This window comes from Octodon degus, unplaced genomic scaffold (genome assembly GCF_000260255.1).
Source record: "Octodon degus isolate 3935 unplaced genomic scaffold, OctDeg1.0 scaffold00265, whole genome shotgun sequence".
In the NCBI taxonomy this organism is placed as follows: Eukaryota; Metazoa; Chordata; class Mammalia; order Rodentia; family Octodontidae; genus Octodon; species Octodon degus.
In genome coordinates this window covers 715588-721937 of record NW_004524841.1, presented here as the reverse complement: position 1 = coordinate 721937, position 6350 = coordinate 715588, and positions in this window count along the sequence as shown.

Below are 6350 nucleotides of genomic sequence, written 5' to 3'. Positions count from 1 at the left end.
TTGCTTTCAGCTAGGCTATTTTACTGCTTCATACAAATAAATTAAAAAACACATCAATCAATTTGAAACAACATTGTGAGTTTCGCTATTACAAGAAAAAATATTTGTCAGTTCTATATAATTTGTATTCATCTACTAATTTTAAAATTCTTTTTACTGCCAATTACGTTTCTGAATTTTAAAAATATACTCATGTAGTTTCTTTAAAGGGTGTGAATGATTATAACAAGAGCATTATTGGCAGTAAGGAGGAGGGAACACAAGAACAAAACTGAGGATTTTTATTTTCTTCCTTTTGCAGTCCTGAGCACAAAACCCCAGGCCTCTAACCCCTGAGCTGCGTCCCCACCCCTTGGTTGGAACTCAGTCCAGGTCTTTCTCTGAGGATCTATTTCAACAGTCAACTGCAACCACCTTCCTCCACCTTTGTGTTCTTTCTTAGGTGGTAAAAATGGATGAGACCTTGCAGCAAGCCATGGGGACTAACCCAGTGCATGTTTTATTAGAAAAAATGAGAAGAGGCAGTGCCTGCTGTGTGGCCTGGGACCAGGCACAGTTCTGAGAGGGAAACTGCAGGGGCTTGGCTATAGGGGCTTCCTGCAGTCCTCACACAGGGGTGGAAACAGCATTCGGGGTGCTGCTGGGACTATGGGTCTATGGTGCCCTTGGGTGGGAGGGTGCTGTTCTGTGTGCACTTCTTGTGTGAAGGATTAATTTAAAAGTAATGTGATGAATTAATGTGAAATTAAATATAAAAAATTACACTGCTCAATTTTCTGTGACCCCGCTTCCTTGTAAGCCCACAAGGAGGCTTGGTGTACCACTGATAAATCATCAGTGGTGTGATAGTTCCCAGAAAACAATGCTCCCAGAAAAAAATGTATGCTGAGTAATGGTCACACTGTCCCTGCAGGTACTGTTCTATGTTAAATGAAAAATTTGTTTGCCAAACAGAATGCGGTTTGTACCTTTTAAACTTCTATACTTCTAAGGCTCCTGGCTGTTTGTCCTCTCTTGCCTCAGTGTGGTCAAGCGGTCCAGGGCCCTGTAATAAAAGGCTTATATTTAAATTTTAATTTTGCATTCTGGTCTTGTTTCTATGTTAGGAACCCATATCATATTGCTGTCCTTAGGGACAACTGCTGCATTTCCACTCAAGCCCCAGAAGTGAGTGTACCAGGTTCATGCTGCAGGACCTCCGCCTCATCTGCCTGACTTCCTTCTGTCTCTGGGCCTCAGCACCGTGTACCTGAGCGATGGAGTCCTAGTTCCTGTGGGAGGTGAGCAAAGACCAGCCCGTGTGTAGGGACAGAGAAAGAGGCAGCAGCTACATTTACTGAGAGCAGCCGGGACCTGTGCTTGGGTTTGCGCCAAAGAAACGCAAAGGTGGCAGGAATAGGAAAAGTGGTCGAAAGACTAATGATAAGTTAGGCTTTCAGCGTTTCAGAGTATGTGCCCTACCTCCGGTGCCTGTCATCGGATCTCTCTGAATAGGACTGACCCGGTGCGGAGCCATCTCAGCGGTTCAGTCCTGTGACTCCTCCAGAATTCACTCGGTTTTAATTATGTGACATACCTGGTCCCTGCTAATGATGTCCCAGTGGGAAAAGGTTACTACAGGTCAAGCTAGGAGATCTACCTTGCATGGGCTCTGGCCTGGAGCTTTAGAGATTTCCTATGTCTTTGTTATTATTGCTTCTCTTAGGATGGCAAAGGAGGATTGAATCCGGCTTTGCCTGATTCAGGTAGATGGAGCGGGAGCGGTCTCTCACCCCAACTGGGCTGCCTGAATGTGGTGAACGTGTTTAGCACCATGGTTGGTGATGGTGGAAATGCATTGTGTCCTTTTGTGACTGCGAGCAACAATGTTCCACTTTTTTTGATTATAAGTTTTATTTTCAGAAAGAACTTCTTTGATGAAAACCATGATACATAGTGGTTTTGTTTTACTTAACTTTACAATACTTCATTTAAATGTTTAGGTCTTTAAATTTTAATTTTTAAATACTCAACAGAAATAAAAAGTCTCTAGCTGTTTTCTAAAATAAATGTTGTTTATGGCTAAATATAATTTTTCTTTGAAAAACAGTTGGGAATACTCAAAATTAACCTAATGAGATCTGAAAAACAAAGAATTTCTGCTTCTGATATTTTACCATCTTTTCTTTTTGTGTGTGTGTGTATTTTAGGGAAGGGTGTACAGGGCGTTCAGGGTCTCACTACTATATCGGACTCTTAGCGATCTGCCTGTTTACAGCCTCCCAAGAGCTGGGATTACAGGAGCATGCCACCGCCCAGTCTCAATTGCCTTCTCAGCACACCCCAGGGGCAGGGCCAGCATAGCAGATTTGGGGATCAAACCCTGGGTCGCTGAGTCTGCTTGCAGGCGCTTTAATCTGCTAAGCTATTTGGCTGGCCCACTATCTTTTCTATTTAAACAGAAATGTGTTAGAATTTTTTCTTTATATATAATTTTTATTTTCATAATTTTGCTTTATTACCTACTAAACATTTTAAATTGTTTTTAACAAGCAAGAAAGATTTTTAATACATATATATATATCTATATATATAAATTACTTTCTAAAAGTCGCAATAATATTCTCTCTAACTCCCATATATTATTTCATTAAATTTTAGGGGTTGGGGAGATGATTCTGTAGGATAAGCACTTCCCTGGCAAGTGAAAGGGACTGAGTTCAATCCCCTGTTCTGCCAAAAAAAAGTAATTTAAATTAAAAATTTCATAAAGCTTATTGTTTTTGCTATCACAGTATTTCTTCACTGGTGATCAAATTTGAGGGGTGGATCCAAAATTCTATTTTTCATGTTCTTTTAATTTCTAGGGAAGTTAAGTATTTTCCCAAGGAATCATGTATTTTTCCTTATTTTGTTTTCTAGAACCTATCAGTATAAGATGTTTTTTTTTTAATAAAAGCAATCTCTGCAAATGCACACCATGCTTTATTCATTTAGCTAATGTTGATGAGTATCTTCTGTATGCAGAAGACATTATGCAAGGAGATATCTGCACATAAACCAGTGAAAACATATATAAAATTTTTGACAACATGAAAATTATAACTAATGAAAAACTAAGCACAGTGTTAATTTAGATGCTAATATGTGCTAAGAAATATAAATATGTACTCCGATAAGTAAATCCTGCAGTTTTTGATGGTTTTACTTATAAGGTAGTAAACTATGTGGATACTGAGGGAATGAACACTTTAATCCAAGTGGACAGCATGTGTGAAAAGGTATAATTTTAGGTAATGGGACATATAGATAACAAATATTCCAGTAAATCAAGTGGCAAGAATAAAGTATGAAGTGTTAGGTAGCAAAATAGGAAGTAACACAAAAGATTTTGCAGCTATTACCTGTATGTGGCAGAGCTGTTCAACCAGAATGTGGGCTGAGACATTAAACTAACAATTGCTGCTAACAGGTCTAAATGTATGACCTGCCCAGCCTTCCCTTCATGAAAGAAGCAGGCATGCCCAAATTAATTGATCTAGCTTTATACTGATTAAGATATAGGACTGGAAAATTTCCTAAATGAAGATGCAGTTTACATCATTTGACTTCCTTCCCGGGAGAGAGAGAGAGAGAGAGAGAGAGAGAGAGAGAGAGAGAGAGAGAGAGAGAGAACACTTGTATATGGCTCTCTTACTGATATGCCCAGATGTCGATAAGGAATTAAGTGGGTGAGAAGGTGTTCCAAACCAGCGGGTCAGTCAATGAAGGTCACCTGGGAGAGGAGCGGGGAATTGAGGAGGGGACAAAGGACAGGAGATGTGAGAAGTGGAGACAAGACAGGATTCTGATCAAGTCTCGTTTATTCAGGGGAGGTGCTGGGTATATATAGTGGAGGCATAGGGAAATGACGTGGGCGGGTAAAAGGCGCTAGTAACTAGGCAACCGGGCTATGACAGGAAGTCCCACCTCCGGGGCATAGCAGGAGACTTATGGGAAATAAGTGGTGTAAGAACTAGGAACCGAGCTCAGCAGAGGTAGGGGAGGAGGAACCCGAAACCCACTTGCAGTAGGATTGGAGGCCTGTAGTTATTGTGCCTCCCACAAGAAGGAGAGGTAAAGATGAAAAATTGTCAGCAGTCAAATATTAAAAATGAAGCCCCAAAATTAATTACAGCAAAACATATTAATTTTCAGTCACAGTTAGAAGAGAAGTAATTGCAGGTACATACTATAGAAGCCAAGCTATGAGGTAAGATAATTTACATCCACCTGAGAAACTGTGAGTGGTGTCATGAGAAATGGAAAATGCGTAGAAGTCAGATACAAATAGCATAGCACAACAAAATGTTGGTCATAGAAATGATAGGGCACATCAGATTAAGGATGTATTTTGAATATATGAAGAGTAGGAAAAGTAGATATGGCTTAATTAATAATGATGTAAATGAATAAATCATATTTTGGGAATAAGAGGAGATCATAGGTTGCCTAGGATATCAAGAACAGAAGGAGGAAAATTAACTGTATGCTATACTGTTACCATCCTATGAGGGCAGGTAATAAACTTTTGGATTGAAGCAGAAAGCAGGAAGCAGGGATTGGTGACCATGACAAAAATAATTTCACTGGAATGATGCAAGTAAACTTTTTCAAGAGACTGAGAAGATAGAACTTAAAGCCAGCCGTAAACTGTTTTGACCTAGTAATCTGGAACAAAGAATGTCTAAGCATTGCAATGAACTCAATGAGAAATATCAATTTTTTAAAGTTTTATAAGGGCTCCACTGGGACTGTTGAAATGTAAGGTAATTTCTGCAAATTATTGGATGAGGTACTTCATAATTTCAACAGAATCATATTTTAGTCCTTTGAATGATACTCTTCGCACATCTCCGATTTTGGTTGCTGTGGTTTTTAAAAAATGTAGTGCAAGAAGATCGACACACAAGAGCAACAAAATGGAGATGGTTTCTAATATAACGTTGGGGTTTCAAATATTGTGTTGTACACAGGAAGTAAACATATCTCTTCAGTAAGTAATTATGGTCATTTAAAGTTCAAAATTGGTTTCTTTCGATGAACATATCATGAATCAGCTACATTATTTTGTACAAACTGATATGATATTGCTTATCTCAATCACTAGTAAAGAGAAATAAACACTGTCCTGTTGATCTTTGTATGCCCAGTGAAAATTAGGGAGACAGTAAGGCTGCTGAAAGCTGAGGAACGTTGGGTAACTCTGACATACCTGTCAAAGGAAGTAGAAGAATATGTGGAGTAGCTGGATTACAGCATACCTTCTGGACAACACTAGTAGCACACACTTCATGCTCCCAGGCAGAATTTTTAAGGATTTTCAGCATCGCAATTTTGAATTTTTCCTCTCTATTGTTTAGGTGCACAAATACAGTGCAAAAAGGAAGATTAAAATTGAAGTCTGAACTTTTTCAACTACTAAAATTAAGTCTCAAAGATATAAAAACAGAAAATTGAGGGCATATTGCAGGCCAGTGGTGGAAATAACTCTTCAAAGTGAAATGAGGTAAAATGAGAATGTAAAACAAGAACCTGGTAAATAAGCCCCAGGAGGAGGATGCAAAAAATTTCTTTCTACTCTTGCCTTCTGCATAGTAACTACTTTTGGAATTGAAGTATTCATTACAGTTATTAAAACCACATGTCATAAAAATATATATGTGAAAAGAATCTTCTGATGATCTTATGTATGATAATAAAGAAGGGAAAGTGAGTGTTGATATTTCCTAGAAGATTAAAATTAAATTCTATGATCACATATGTAAATTAATAGTTTCCAAATAATCTATACATCTTAGATGATAGACAAACTTTTTGCCTCACTCAGGTAAACTATTTTCCATATAAATTTCTGAAATTTTCATGTGAGTTAAATATTTTTTCTCCACAATCAAATGAGTTATTGCAGTTAATATTCCTACAAATTACAGAAAGGGGGAAAAGCTCTTTCCTTAGATATATCTTTTTCAATATATTTAATTACAATGTTAATTTTTAGCTTATGTTTAGAACATGAAACATCTCAACAAATAGGAAATATTACCTATTTGAACATTCATTGAATTTAGATACATAAAAGAGTAAGATTGAAACACTAAATCTAACATAGAAGAGTTATATCATTGTAATACAAACTGTTTTTATCTTTAGATATTTGAAGTATTTACAATTTTAGAATTACTAATGTCATTTACTATATGTTAACTTCTCACAGCTAAAATTATTTCACTAGTTAACCTATTTGTGTACATGGAACAGTATGTGTTATTCCTATTTACAATGAAATTTAATGAAACTAAGTAAAAGATTTTCTTGAATATATATATATA